Consider the following 16,853-nt stretch of genomic DNA (forward strand, 5'->3'; position numbering starts at 1 on the left):
TAATGGTGGATTTTCACCACAGATCTGTCGGAAATAATGAGCTCAGAGGGTATGGAAAATGCTGACAATTCACAGCAGGACAGCAAGCAGCTGAAAGGAGAAGTAACAGTTTAAAGTTTCAGTGTAGAGTATTCTTGAGAACGACATAAAGAGGGTAAAAGTTCGAGGTTTATAAGAACGAAGAGAAAGAAGGGGAGAGTGCTGGAACTTGCGCAGCATCTAGCAGCTTGGAGAAGAGCTAGTTTTTTACACAGAGAGTGGTGGGTGCCTTGAAAGTGAAAGGCAGATGCAATAGTGACGTTTAAAAGTCTTTTCGATAGGCACAGGAGTGAGCAGGGAATGATGGGATATGGATCATGTGCTGGCGGATGAGATTAGTTTATCTTGACGTCATGTTCGGCATGGACATTGTGGGTCTAAGGCCTGTTCTGTGCTGAACTGTTCTAAGTTCAATGTTCTATGTATATTGTGCTTATTAATACAGAATTATCAGTGCTCAATTATTGATGTCATTTTTTTAGATCTTGTATCAACCGAAAGCACATTTATCCTTATACCTTCCTCACTCCATCCAGGGACCCATCAGTCCTTTCAGGTGAGACAGAGGTTCACTTACGCCTCCTCCAACCTCATCTACTGTACCTGTTGTTCTCGATGTGGACTCATATCGGCGAGACCAGGCGCAGACAGGGCGATCATTTCGCTGAACACTTACGCTCAGTCTGCCTTGGCCTACGCGATCTCCCAGTTGCCAAACATTTTAACTTATCTTATCGAAACGTATAAGATTATTAAGGGGTTGGACACGTTAGAGGCAGGAAACATGTTCCCAATGTTGGGAGAGTCCAGAACAAGGGGCCGCAGTTTAAGAATAAGGGGTAGGCCATTTAGAACTGAGATGAGGAAAAACTTTTTCAGTCAGAGAGTTGTGAATCTGTGGAATTCTCTGCCTCAGAAGGCAGTGGAGGCCAATTCTCTGAATGCATTCAAGAGAGAGTTAGATAGAGCTCTTAAGGATAGCGGAGTCAGGGGGTATGGGGAGAAGGCAGGAACGGGGTACTGATTGAGAATGATCAGCCATGATCACATTGAATGGCGGTGCTGGCTCGAAGGGCCGAATGGCCTCCTCCTGCACCTATTGTCTAATTGTCTAACTCCCCTTCCTAATCCCATAATGACTTTTCTGTCCTGGGCCTCCTCCACTGTCAGAGTGAGGCCACACACAAATTGGAGGAACAGCACCTCATATTTCGTTTGACCAGCTTACAACCCAGCACTACAAGTTTTGATTTTCTCTCATTTCAAGTATCGCTTGCATTTCCCCTCTTTCCGTCCCTCCCCAACACTAGTCATCCTGCTGATTTCACTATTCATATCCCTTCTTTATCACCTCTTCCACAGCCAACAATGGACCACTGTGGGCTCCACCTTTCCTTGGACATTGGGACTGGCTCTGATTTGTTCTGTACCTTTTCATACTTTAAGTTTCCCTCTCCCCTCTGAAGAAGGGTCTCGACCTGAAATATTACCTAGTCTTTTTCTCCACAGATGTTGCCTGATCCGCTGAGTTTCTCCAGCATTTTGTGTCTATCTTCGGTGTAAACCAGCATCTGCAGTTCCTTCCTACAGATTAAACATTTTTAGCTCAGATACGAATCTCACAAATCCCACAAAACACACAAGTGGAACTAATGATGTTGTTTTACAGGCAGTTTTCTGTTGACAACTTAATCCTACAATGAACCACAAAAGAGGCTAGCCGTTGGCAATTTTTTCTTGGAAACTTTACAATCATTTCTAGCCTCTCAGTCTCATCTAGATTTAAACCCAAGTTTAAAGTACTGAACAAACTATGGTAACACTTTAGAGCACAGGAAGTAAATAAGAGGGAGGAGAAAGGATAGATATATAATCATGTTTCTTTCAATATACCTGCACATTCATCTAGATCAGCCTTTAATAATTATAATAGCTTGATGGCCATTTATGAATTATTTTTTATTTTACCTTCTTCGTTTTTTCTATTTCACAACAGTTTAGTTTTTTCTTAGTTTAGTTTAGAGATACAGTGCGGAAATAGGCCCTTCAGTCCCCCCGAGTCCACGCCGACCAGTGATCCCCATACACTAGCATCGTCCGACACACTAGGGACAATTTACAATCTTTACCAGAGCCAATTAACGTACAAACCTGTATGTCTTTGGAGTGTGGGAGGGAACCGGAGCACTGGAGAAAACCCACGCAGTCATCGGGAGAACGTACAAACTCCATACAGGCAGCACCCGTAGTAAGATTCGAACCGGGGTCTCTGGCGCTGTGAGGCAGCAACTTTACTGCTGTGCCACCGTGCAGCCAGCAGTTGAATAATATCGCGAAAACATTTGTGATTTAATGCTTGGAACTGTAGTTCCTTTTACCTGCACTAAACATATAGCAGCGTGGGGAGTTGCTAGTTGAAGGCCCTTGCCAGCTCTTGAGTCCTTTACAGGGAGCACCGAGGGATTGCTGCATTGTTTAACTAGTTCAGAGGTGTGTAATAGGTCCCATAGCATTTTTCAAATGAACCCATTTACCTCATTTCAAAAAGTAATGCATTATATGCAAAGCATTTTGGGGTAGAATCATAAAAAAAGCACAGAAATTCACAGTGCTGGTCATTTGATGCTTCATACACATGGCAGCTGATCTTGGGTTTCAGGTTTATCCCACTTTCCCCAGACTTTTTCCATTGATCATAGCATTTGTACATCCAAGACCTTCGCAAATGTGCGAAGATTTCGTGAAAACATTGGAGGTTGAAAAATAAAATATTTACAGTCAATTTTATAATGGTTCTTTAATTTGGTCTAGTGTTTCCCAGGTATCATATTCCATCCTGCCCTTGAATTCTAATCTCACTACCTCAATTTTTAAATTTGGTTTGTAAGATGACTGTAAATGGGTTCATAAGATCATAGGACCAAGGAGCACAATTAGGTCAAACAGAAGGTTATGGGGTATGAAATAGATCAGCCATTAATGAATGGTGGACCAGACTCAATGGGCTGAATGGCCTTATTCTACTCCTATGCTTTAATGTCTTATTCGGCCCTCTCAACCCCATTCACCTGCCTTCTCCCCATAACCTTTGATGCCCTTACTAATCAATTTCCACTTTAAAAATACCCAATGACTTTGTCTCCACCGCTGTCTGTGGCAATGAATTCCACAGACTCACTGCCCTCTGGCTAAAGAAATTCCTTCTCATGGATTGTGCCATCGAATAATATTATGGTTAAATTATTCATTTATTGACTATTGAATTAAGGAAGAATTTAAAGAATGGAACTTATTTACGTCAAAAAGGTCTCGATAGAATCAATATAATGAGTGGCAGATACAAGGAACACAATGGGCCACGTTTTACGTAGCTTCATTGAAGTGAACCGTGAAGACACGTCTAACATAGATATTAAAGTAACTCAGCGGGACAGGCAGCATCTCTGGAGAGAAGGAATGGGTGACGTTTCGGGTCGAAGCCCTTCTTCCCATGTCACCCATTCCTTCTCTCCAGTGATGCTGCCGGTTCCGCTGAGTTACTCCAACATTTTGTGTCTACCTTCGATTTAAACCAGCATCTGCAGTTCTTTCCTACATATAGATATTAAAGTTTAGACTTTGGAGATACAGTGTGGATACAGGCCCTTCGGCCCACCGAGTCCATGCTGACTAGCGATCCCTGTACACTGTGTTAAAGGTGAAACACAGGGGACAACTTACAATGTTCCCAAAGCCAATTAAGTTACAAACCTATACATCTTAGGAGTGTTAGAGGAAACCGGAGCACCCGGAGAAAACCCACGCGCTCACAGGGAGAATGTACAAACTCCGTACAGACAGCACCCTTAGTCAGGATCGAACCCGGGTCGATGGCGCTGTAAGGCAGCAACTCTATCCCTGCGCCACTGTGCCGGCCTGAATGTTATTGCAAGACCAATACAGATGGAGTCTTGATACAGGCTGACCAGTGAGTCCTTTTCAGGCCTCATCAAAATAGTACAACAATATAGTCAAAACCATCAAGAACACACAGATTGATTGTGTGAAATTCACCTCAATTTCTTTGACTAGCACATAAGGCTACTGTCTAGCCAAGTGCTCAGTTGTAAGATTTCCAGAATGAAAAAAATAATCATGGAAATCAGAGGGAAATTGTGTGGAAACATTTGCAAACACTGAGTTAATAGAAAACTATACTTTCTTCATCAATTTGCTCAGGCCTAAAGGTCATTATGATTCTAACAGGCCCGTATACTGACACAATTATGCCCTTCATTATTCCTATGGGGCACATGGGACTTTCCTTCCAGTAAAATTCTGGTTCAAGAAGGTAAAACAGCAACATAGGAACAATTTAGAAACTGGCTGGAAAGTGCCCAAAGCCACAATGGAAATCGGAGCACGCGGAGCAAACAAACTTTAAAACAAAGGCATTCAGATTGTCGTCATTGAGTCATTTAGGAACAAGCAAGCAAATGAATTGAGCAATACCAAATGTATTGTCTGCAGTCGCTCATGCTGAAGAACCTCGCCCGGGCAGTGCAGTCACAGTCAAATGTATTCTGAAAGCCCAAACACTGATGTCAAAATATGAATTTCCTAAACGTAGAATTGGGAAAGCATAAATGTTTCCACATGCGTACTTTGGCAAGAGGAGGGTTTGTTCATGGCCCTAGGAAAATAAAAATCTTTAATATGTCGCCATTTCAATGAATGTGATCCTTGACTGTTGCAAAGCATCTACAGGTAAACCGAGGGAAATCGAAACCAACATTTTCCCCTCCAACAGGTTATATCACAAACAAATGCCTTTAGGTTTTCCCCGAAATCTCTGACATCTCTCTGAATAATTGCTCATTGAAACACCAGAAAAGTCATGCAACCTTCCATTACATCATTTAATTGGGCTGAAGTGGAAAGTGTATTCATTTATATCAATGACTTTAAACATATCTGGTCTCTCACCTTTAACACAGTGTACTGGTGGGTTGAGGGTATTGCTAGCACTACGCGACAGACTGACTAGTCTTCAGGTGAGGGAGGGCTAAAGGAAGAAGCAGCAAAAAGATGTGGCAAAATAGAGCAGTTGAGTTGGAGTTTGAGTGTAGGTTAGTTTATTGTCACATGTACCGAGGTTCAGTGATAAGCTTTTGTTGACAATACGTGATTACAATCGAACCATCCACAGTGTACAGATACAGGATAAAGGGTATAACGTGAATAATGTTTAGTGCAAGATAAAGTCTAGTAAAGTCCGATCAAAGATGTCAAGCAGATATGAATCTGATAAGATAAGAATCTGATCAGATAAGAGTCTGAAGAATGGTCTCGACCCAAAACGTCACCCATTCCTTCTCTCCAGAGATGCTGCCTGACCCGCTGAGTTACTCCAGCATTTTGTGTGTCTATGTCAGACAGATAGTTCGAGAGAACAGAGTGGACTGGAGACATGGACCAGTCCATGACTGGAGGCATGGTGGTGGTGGGGAGGGTGGGGGTGGGGGGGGGTGGGTAGAGCTGCTGCTTTACAGAGTCAGAGACCCGGGTTAGATTCTGACTATGGGTGTTGTCTGTACGGAGTTTGTACATTGTCCCTGTGACCACGTAGGTTTTCCCCGGGTGCTCCGGTTTCCTGCCACATTCCAAAGACGTGCAGGTTTGTAGGTTAATTGGCTTCTGTAAAATTATAAATTGTCCCGAGTGTGTCGGATAATGCTGGTGGGGATCGCCGGTCGGCACGGACTCGGTGAGCCAAAGAGCCTATTTCTGCACTGTATCTCCAAACTAAACCGGTTTAGTGCAGGCGCTAGTATCTTGAGTTTAAAACAAAAAGTGCGGGAGGAGATGCAAGGAACTGCAGATGCTGAAATCTTGAGCAAAATACAAAGTGCTGGAGGAACTCAGAGGGTCAGGCAGCATCCGTGGAGGGAATGCACAGGCGACGTTTCAGCTCAGGAACCTTCTTCAGACTGATTCACAGTGATGTGGTGAAAGCTGGAAAAGAGAGGTGGGGGTGGGGGGAGACAAAGCCCTGGCAAGTGATAGGTGGATACAAGTGAAGGGGAGAGGGGGTTTGATTGCCATATGAATGGAAGATGTGAAGATGTAAAGGAGACAAAAAGGTGTCAGATGAGGAGAGAAGAGGAGTGAAATGTAAAACCAGAGGGAGAAATGTAGGTAGAAGGGAGAACAGTGGGGGAGGGGGGGGGAGGGGAAAGAGGGGGGATAAAAGGGAAACGAGGGACTTGGGGATGAGAGATGGGTGTATGAAGGAGAGGAAAAGGAGAGTGGGAGAAATGGCTGTGCACTAGTGTGGGAGGGGAATATGCAGAAGGTGCTCGAGGAACTCAGTGGGACAGGCAGAATATGCAGACTGAAATGGACAGACAACGTTTCAGTTCCAGACCCTTCAGACTGGGGACTCCAGGTTTTCGAGCAGAAAATCTGAATAGCTGAAACATAGCAGAACCAGATTGGAGCAGAGTTGGAAAATAAGACTGAGATCAGCTAATGAAGCTAATGAGGCTGAGTGGACCCTTGGCAAAAGCAATTTAGCAGATGAGAGCAAATGGGAGCAAATTTGAAAACCGTTGCTTAATGAAGGTGAAACTCTCTGACATGGTAAACAATACCAGTGACTTTATGTGTGTCACAGCATCTAATGAAATCTCTTTAGAGATTTAGACTTTAGAGATACAATGCGGACACAGGTCCTTCAGCCTACCAAGTCCACACCGACCAGCGATCCCCATTCACTCGCGCTATCCTACACACAAGGGATCATTTACAATTTTCCGAAGCTGATTAAACTACAAATCTGTACATCTTTGGAATGTGGGAGGAAGCCCATGCGGTCACAGGTAGAGCATACGAACTTCATCCAGACAGCACCCATAATGAGGATCAAACCCGGGTCTTTGTTCCAGTAAGGCATCAACTTTACCGCTGTGTCATTGTGCAAACTCCTTTTGTTGAAAATTCTCTTTTGAATACATCAACACTTTGTTCATCTTGCATGTGGCTTTTGATTGATTGATACAGCATGGAAACAGGTCCTTCGGACCACCGAGTGCACACTGACCATCAATCGGCTGTTCAGCCGTGTTCTACGTTATCCCACTTTCTCATCAACTCCCTACACACTGGGTGCAATTTACATAGACCCATTAACCTACAAAGCTGCATGTCTTTGGGATGTGGGAGGAAACCAGAGCACCCGGAGGAAACCCACGCGGTCACAGAGAAAATTGGCAGACTTCACACAGACTGTACCCGAGGTCAGGATTGAGTCCAGGAACAATGAAATTCCAACCTGCAGCAGCATTGTGATCTGAGAACACTCCGAATATCTGAGAGGATTTACTGATCATGAATTCTGCTAATTATAAAGTGGTGTTTGAGGACAGGCGGGGGATGCTTATACATAGAATTTTATAGCATTTACATCTGTTTCTTAAAATAATGGCTGACTGCAATTGCAACAACTGCCTTACATATAAAACGAATATGTACTACAGCAATAATGATCTAATGGATTGTCTTTAGGATGTGGGAGGAAACCGGAGCACCTGAAGGAAACCCACGCAGTCACAGGGAGACTCCACACAGACAGCACCCAAGGTCAATATTGAACCTGGGACCCTGGAAGACCCTCGGCCGCGGGGCCTAACATCGCCCGGTGCGGCTCGGCCGCGGGACCTAACATCGCCCGGCGCAGCTCGGCCGCGGGACTTAGCTGCGCACGGCTCGGCCGCGGGGCCTTCCATCGCCCAGCTCGGCCGCGAGACGTTTCAGCGCCCGGTGCGGCTCGGCCGCGGGGACTTCCATCCCCTTGCGGGGACTGTGCGGGTCGGTCGGGGACGAGCTGTCTGTCCGTGGGCGTGGGGAAGAGAGTGGAAGTTTTGTTGCCTCCATCACAGTGAGGGGGTGTTTGGAGTCACTGTGATGGACGTTTGTGTTGGGGTCATGTGTCTTGTGTTCTTTTTTTTTGTGTGACTGCTATGTAATTTCGTTCGGTACCTTGGTACCGAATGACAAATAAAGCTCTGTTGACTGTTGACTGTTGACTGTTGAAGCTGGGAGGCAGCAGCTCTACCAGCAAAGCCATTGTGCCGCCCTAACTTGTAATCTGCCAGCGGGGTTTTAGTCTAGTTTAGTTTAGAGATACAGCATGGAAACAGGCAATTGGCCCACCAAATCTGCACCGACCAGCGATCATCTGTACACTAGTTCTATCCTACATACTTGAGCCAATCTACAGAAGCGAATCAACCTACAAACCTGCACGTCTTTGGAGTATGGGAGGAAACCAGAGATCCTGGAGAAAACCCATGTGGTCACAGTGAGAACGTACAAATTCCGTACAGACAGCACCCCTAGTCAGAATCGGACCCGGGTCTCTGGCGCTGTAAGGCAGAAACTCTACTGCTGTGCCACTGTGCCACCCTAAACCTGTCCACTTGTGCTGTTGGACTGACCTGACAGCTTAGGGCATTAAGGTAATGTTCTGCCATTGGACCTGCCATTGAGATCAGCCGTGAAGCAAGGATATGCTGGGGAGAGAGGCCGGCTGGTTTTCACACCTGTCCCCTTAGCTTTGTGCCAGGACTGGCTGGCATACAAACAGCAAACCCATTCATTAGATGGAGCCATCAAGTCTGTGGAAAAAAGGTGGGTGCGGGGAAATGTTTTAGTGTTCTTGCTTTACTGGTTTTAATTATTTGTTGGCATGTTAAAGTGTTTCAATCAGTCTGAAGTAGGGTCCCGACCCGAAACGTCGTCTGACAATTCCCTTCACAGATGCTGCCTGACCCATTGTGTTTTGCTCAAGATTCCAGCATCTGCAGTTCTTTGTGTCACTCTTTTTTTTAAAAATTGTTTCGGGCTATTTTAACAGTTTTTAAATGTCTCTGACTATCAGTGGCATCTAAAAAGTGTTTGACAGTCAACATTCATCTAAAGCCATCAGGGGCATAATCTGCAGTTTGAGGACTACTCAGCTTTGAAGCTCAATTGGCAAGGGTCAACCATAACTGACCGTCTGCATCCTGGGAAAGACAAGTCCAGAGAGGTGGGCACCACAAATGGTGACGCCAGGTGGTGATCCAAGTCCACGCCATCCGGCCCAGTGTGCTAGTCTATGAGATAGACACCGAACAATGTCGATTCATTTGTAGAAACTGAGGAATGGCAGATGCTGGTTTACAAACGACATTTCTGTCCTGGGCCTCATCCATTGCCAGAGTGAAGGGACAGGCAGTCTGGGGGGGATCAACAGTTGTTTAACAACAGAAGACAAACAAAAAAAGGCTGGAGTAACTCAGCGGGACATTTCCACATTTTGTTACGTTACGGCCTTATTTTAAATTGGATTAAATTCATTTTTTAACATCAATCTACACACAATACCCCATAATAAAAAAGCGAAAATAGGATTTCGAAATTTTTGCAAAGTAATTAAAAAGAAATAACTGAAATATCACATTTACATAAGTATTAAGACCCTTTGCTATGACACTCAAAATTGAGCTTAGGTTCATCTTGTTTCCATCGATTATCCTTGAGATGTTTCTACAACTTGATTGGAGTCCACCAGTGGTAAATTAAGTTGATTGGACATGATTTGGAAAGGCACACACCTGTCTATATAAGGTCCCACAGTTGACAGTACATGTCAGAGCCAAAACCAAGCCATGAAGGCAAAGGAATTGTCCGTAGACCTCCGAGACAGGATTGTGTTGAGACACAGATCTAGGGAAGGGTATAAAACAATTTCTGCAGCATTACAGGTCCCAAAGAGCACGGTAGCCTCCGTCATTCTTAAATGGAAGAACTTTGGAACCCCCAGGACTCTTCATAGAGCTGGCCGCCCGGCCAAACTGAGCAATCAGGGGTGAAGGACCTTGGTCAGGGAGGTGACCAAGAACCCGATGGTCACTCTGACAGAACTCCAGAGTTCCTCTGTGAAGATGGGAGAATGTTCCAGAAGGACAACTATATCTACAGCACTCCACCAATCAGGCCTTTATGGTAGAGTGGCCAGATGGAAGCCACTCCTCAGTAAAAGGCACATGACAGCCCGCTTGGAGTTTGCCAAAAGGCACCTAAAGGAATCTCAGACCATGAGAAACAAGATTCTCTGATGAAACCAAGATTGAACTCTTTGACCTGAATGCTAAGTGTCACATCTCATTACCTGGCCAATACCATACCTATGGTGAAGCATGGTGGTGACAGCACCATGCTGTGGGAATGTTTTTCAGCGGCAGGAACTGGGAGACTAGTCAGGATCAAGGGAAAGATGAATGGAGCAAAGTACAGAAAGATCCTTGATGAAAACCTGCTCCAGAGCGTTCTGGACTTCAGACTGGGGCGGAGGTTCACCTTCCAACAGGTCAACGACCCTAAGCACACAGCCAAGACAACGCAGGTGACAAGTCTGTTAATGTCCTTGAGTGGTCCAGTCAGAGCCCAGACCTGAAAATAGCTGTGCATCGACGCTCTGTAGATTAGTGTATTGGTGTCACTCATGTTATGTGTCATGCTTTTGTAGTTACGCCCCTTTAGCTTTTGGGTGACCGCTGTTTGGGTGATTCGGGTTAGTGTAAGTGCAATGTGCAGGCGTGAGGTCATGCTTGCTATGTAGTTAATAAAGTCTTTGGATCACTATCTAGGTGTACGGCTTCTGTTATTATACAGTCAACACAACATGGCGTCAGATGTGTACGGACTTACACCAAATTCTATTGTTTTCCTCTTGTTTTTATCTTAATTTGTTATTTTTCTACTTTGTGCGATGGCTTCTGCTCTCAGGAAACTGGAGATCTTGGTGTTTGATGCAGATCTCGCGGAACGGTGGCGTGTTTTTGAAGAGGATTTTTTAATCTACATTGATGCTGCATACTCTACGGCTGTTCCTGCTCTTCGTGCGTCAATCCTTCTTAATTTGGCGGGCACGGCAGCTGCTCGTCATGCCAGAAGATTTCACTATGCACTGGCTAGAGTTGACGCTAATGGTGACCAAATTGCTGCGGAGTCTACCCGTGACCCTGAATGTCTCCTACGTAAATTCCGACAATTATGTGAGTTACAAATCAATGTGAGCATTGAACGCCATAAATTATTTTCAAGGAATCAAAAACAAGGAGAGCCTGTTGAGTTATATGTTAGTGCGCTCAAACATATCTCTAGTCGATGCGAATTTGGAAATATTCACGATAGTCTTGTTCGCGATCGTTTAATCCATGGCATACTGAATGATAAGTTGCGCGATGAATTACTGCGGGAAGTTGACCTAACCTTAGCGGCTGCTGGAAAACGCTGTCGCATAGCTGAATTGACTGATGCTCACATTAAAACTCTGGGATATTCTGCTGCTCGTGAAATTAATGCAGCCAGCATGTCTTATCAAACTTCTCCGTGTTTATCTCAAGTGCCAGTCACCAAGTTAAGATTGATCGATAATTGCTTCAACTGTGGAGGTTCAATCCAGGTTGCAACAAAAGCATGACACATAACATGAGTGACACCATTACACTAATCTACATCTACTAAATTTAGTTACGCCCCTTTAGCTTTTGGGTGACCGCTGTTTGGGTGATTCGGGTTAGTGTAAGTGCAACGTGCAGGCGTGAGGTCATGCTTGCTATGTAGTTAATAAAGTCTTTGGATCACTATCTAGGTGTATGGCTTCTGTTATTATGCAGTCAACACAACACGCCTCCACGTTGCACTTACACTAACCCGAATCACCCAAACAGCGGTCACCCAAAAGCTAAACGGGCGTAACTACAAAAGCATGACACATAACATGAGTGACACCCATCCAACCTGACAGAGCTTGAGAGGATCTGCAGAGAAGAATGGGAGAAATTACCCAAATACGGGTGTGCCAAGCTTGTAGCGTCATACCCAAGAAGACTTGAGGCTGTAATCGCTGCCAAAGATGCCTCAACAACGTGCTGAGTAAAGGGTCTGAATACTTATGTAAATGTGATATTTCAGTTATTTCTTTTTAATTACTTCGCAAAAATTTCTAAACGCATGTTTTTGCTTTTTTTATTATGGGGTATTGTGTGTAGATTGATGATAAAAAAAAAGAATTTCATCAATTTTAAAATAAGGCTGTAACGTAACAAAATGTGGAAAAAGTGAAGGGGTCTGAATACTTTCTGAATGCACTGTATTCTGTTTGGGTAGCTTACAACCCAATGGTATGAACATTGAATATGGCAATTTTAGGTAACTACATAACTCTGCCCTTCTCCCTCCTTCTTCCATATAATCACCCCCTTCTTGCCTCGTGCCCTCTCTCCCCTATTTCCCACCAGTACTCACACCTATTTCTCCCTTCCCCTCCTCCACCACCCGTATTCCTTCCTCTAGCTTCACTATTCGCAATTCTTCAATCCTTTGTCTTTTCACCTCTGCCCTTTGCCCGGCCATCTGCCTGTCAAAGAAAACTTCCTCACCTGTGTGAGCCCATTACCTGCCACTCTTTGTCCTGCCCCTCCTCTTCCAGCTTTCTTCCCCCCACTCCACCCCCCGCACAGTCAGTCTAGAGAAGGGGAATGTCACGTGAAATGTCACCTACCCATGTTGTCCAGAGATGCTGCTTGACCCACTGAGCTACTCCAGCACTTTTTGATCAGGCACCATCTTTGCAGTGAGAAACAGAGTTAACGACTTGGGCCGATCACCTTTCTTCAGAACAGTTAGAAGGCAAAACATGTTGTACGTTTCAGAGAAATTTAGGTGTGGGCACAGTGGCGCAGCGGTAGAGTTACTGCCTTACAGCACCAGAGACCTGGGATCGATCCTGACTACGGGTGCTGTCTATATGGAGTTTATACATTCTCCATGTGGGCTTCCTCTGGGTGCTCCGGTTTCCTCCTACACTCCAAAGACGTACAGGTTTGGTAATAATTGTAAATTGTCCCTACTGTGTAGAACAGCACTAGTGTACGATGTGATCGCTGGTTGGCATAGGCTCGGTTAGCCGAAGGGCCTGTTTCCATGATGTATCTCTAAAGTCTAAAGAAAGAGGGAGGGTAGAGAGAACAGAGAGACTGCCTGCGGTAGAGTGGAGACCAAGAGAGACTGGGTGGATGCCTGTGATGGTGGTGCTAGCTGAAGCAAGGGGCTGAAAGCCTGTTAAACACGGACAATCGTTCTGGGGAAGATGTAAGCAGCCCGCAATGGTTCAAAATCAGGAAGGCAGGGAAAGGAAAAAAAAGGTAACAAAGAAAAAACAACCTTCTGAACTGTGAGGTGAAAAATTCTGAGACAAATAAAATACTGAAGATGCTAGAAATGCCATGCTTTGTTATTTCTTTAACTTTTCATTTAAATCTAAAATTACTTTCAATTTTGTGTGGAACTTTTCATTTGCACCATCTCCGAATAATTTAATTTCCATATCTAAAGTAACTCTTGTTTCTACAAAACCAGGAACAGTAAAGTGTGTGTAAAAAAAAACATATTGGACTGTGAACTGTGATTTTTTTTTGTACAAACAGAAAAACTCTCTCCTTAGTTCTAGTAAGTCATGGGATCTTACTGGAAAACGAGTCATTTCATTTCAACCATCAACCTTTTTGTACTCTCGTTCTTCATTGGCTTCACTGATTTTGAGCAGTTTAAAACAAACATACACATTTAAACAGAAGGAGAAGGAACTGAATTTATATGGGACTTTTCATGACTTCAGCATCACAGTACGCACTTGGAAACCACAGACTGCTGGAGTAGCTCAGTGGGTCATAGAGTCCTAGAGTGATACAGTGTGGAAACAGGTCCTTTGGCCCAACCTGCCCACACCGGCCAACTAGTCCCAGCTACACTAGTCCCACCTGCCCACGTTTGATCCATATTCCCCCAAACCTATCCATGTACCTGTCTAACTGTTTCTTAAATGTTGGGATCGGCAGCATTTTTGGAGAGCATGGGTAGGTGACATTTTGGGTTGGGATCCTGCTTCAGGCACTGAAGGAGTCTTTAAATACCTCCAATGATCTTGCCTCCCCAACCCCCAAGATAGAGAAATCCTGACATTCATCACTCTCTGAAGCTCCTGCACATCTAAGATATTAATCAGCAAGCCCCCCCCCCCCCCCCCCCACCTCCCCAATTTATAGCAAAGAATAAATATTGGCCAGGACAGCAATAAGAAGCAAATGGATAGTTATCACGAGTCAATTTTCATATGTCCCCAAAACGGAACAACGAAATTCTTATTTGCAGCAGCACAATATTTATATAAACATAGTATTCTGTAAAACCCGCAATAAACAAAAACAAAATATATAGATGTTTAAAGAAATTCTATCTATGAATTTCCTTTGAGGGAAGCAATGGTTTATAATCAGCTTCCATGCACAAACATTTACTGTCCATGGTTCCTTCCATGTTCTTTTCTACTATTCCATGAGTGGAATAGATCGGGTGGACACACAAAGTCTCCTGCCCAGAGGAGAATCGAGTAGGGGAATCAAGAACCAGAGGACATAGGTTTAAGGTGAGGGGGGAAAGAGTTAATGCAATATTTATTTTTAGGTGGCATAGCGGTAGAGTCTTGCATAAAAAACAAAAAGTGCTGGAGTAACTCAACGGGTTGGGCCACATCTGCAAAAGGAATGGATAGGTGAAGTTTTGGGTCAGTACCCTTCATCGGACTGATTATAGTAGGGGGGGGGGGGGGGAGGGGGAGGGGACAATGCCTGGCAAGTGATAGGTGGAGACAGGGGACAGGGGTTGATAGGCAAATGGGGGAACAAAGGCTAGAGTTGAAAAGGAGACAAAAGGTTGTCAGATAAGGAGAACCGAGGAGTGAAATATAAAGCTAGAGTGAGGGAGATAGGTGGAAGAGGATGGGGTGGGGGAGAAAGGGGGGGAATAAAAGGGAAATGAAGGTCTTGTGGGGTGGGAGATGAGCATATGAAGGAGGGGAAAGGAGCAGGATGATGGGCAGAATAGTGGGAGGGATGGGTGCACGAGGGTGTGGGGGCAACAGGAAAGAAGGATGTGGAAAGGGGAGTCTTACTAAATATTGGGGATTTCTATTCATACCATTGGGTTGTTCTTAACTCACTGGAGCAGAATTAGGCTATTCGGTCCATCGAGTCAATAGACAATGGACAATAGACAATAGAGAATAGGTGCAGGAGTAGGCCATTTGGCCCTTCGAGCCAGCACCGCCATTCAATGTGCTCATGGCTGATCATAGCTCAGTCTACTCCACAATTCATTCTTCGCTGATCTGCCTTTTCCTCTCAACCCTATTTTCCTTCATTTTCCCCATAACGTTGACGCCCTGATTACGTAATCTCCGCTTTAAAAATACTCAATGACTTGGCCTCCACAGCCATCTGTGTCGATGAATTCCACAGATTCAAAGACCCTCTGACTGAGTTTCTCCTCATCTTGAGTTACAGTGTACGTCTTATTATCCTGAGAACTACCCCAGTGGAATATGTGGTGCAGTTCTTCCAGTTTGTGTGTGGCCTCACTCTGGCCTCACTCTGGCACTTCTAAGAACTTCATGGGCTCTCGTGCTCTTCAAGATGTTCTGAAGCAATGACGGGTACTGTATAAAATCCAAGTATTTATGATGTTTTCTTTCTTTCTTGGAAAGTTGTGCTGAAATACGTTTGGAGATCTTAAGACTTTACTTTAGACTTTAGAGATACAGTGGGGAAACAAGCCCTTCGGCCCACCGTGTCCGCGCCAGTGGACCAGTGATCCCCACACGCTAGCACTATCCTACACACGAGGGGCAATTTAACCAAAGCCAATTAACCTACAAACCTGTACGTCTTTGGAACGTGGGAGGAATCCAGAGCACCCGGGGAAAACCCACGCAATCACGAAGAGAACGTACCAACTTTGTACAGGAAGCACCCATGGTCTGGATTGAACTCAGGTTTCTGGTGCTGTAAGGCAGCAACTCAACCGCTGCGCCACCGTGCCACCCCAAATTTGAGAAATTGGGCTACCATTACAGGGAAATAAATAATCACAAAAACAGCCGGTTTATCAATATAAACCCGAGTGTTTCATAGATGTCTTCTGGGGCTGGAGGATGCTCACTGTTTCACACTGGCCAGCAGACAAATGCAGCAAGGTTGATGCTTAAAGGGACCTCACAAGTTGCCAGGGGCCCACCATCATTCTGATTTTATCAGGGACGTTGAGCATGGCCAGAAGCTATGGCCTCAACATGATTAACTATGCCAAAGGAAAAAGGATTTTAAAAAAGATTTTAAACATTGAGACAGCTACACGGATAGGATCGGTTTAGATGGAAGATAGACACAGAGTTCTTGAGTCTGAAGAAGAAGTCTGAAGAACTGAAGAAAGGTTCCACCGGAAAGGTCACCCATCCTTTTTCTACAGAGGTGTTGCCTGACCCAGTTACTCCAGCACAGAGGTTTAGGAGGATGTGGACCAAACGCAGGCAGATAGATGGGGCTTGTTGGTCGGTGTGGGCAAGATGGGCAGAAGGGCCTGTTTCCGTACCGCATGACTCTGTGACACTGTATTTGAAGTTGAAATATGCCTGATCCTTTAACCCGATAATAACGTGAATGAAATAAGGATAGGAAATAGTGCAAATGCACAGTGGTTTTAGCAGCATTTGTGGAGAGACACTCCTGAATTATTATCTTTGTTTCTCCCTGCACAGATGCATATTGTTGGTATTATTTATTATTATTACGTGTAATGAGGTACAGGGTAAAAATTGTTTTGACTGTTAATCCAGGCAAATCACACCATATATCATCATGTAGTGAAAAGAGAAAATAAAACGGAATGCA

This window comes from Rhinoraja longicauda, chromosome 18, assembly GCF_053455715.1.
Source record: "Rhinoraja longicauda isolate Sanriku21f chromosome 18, sRhiLon1.1, whole genome shotgun sequence".
Taxonomy (NCBI): domain Eukaryota; kingdom Metazoa; phylum Chordata; class Chondrichthyes; order Rajiformes; family Arhynchobatidae; genus Rhinoraja; species Rhinoraja longicauda.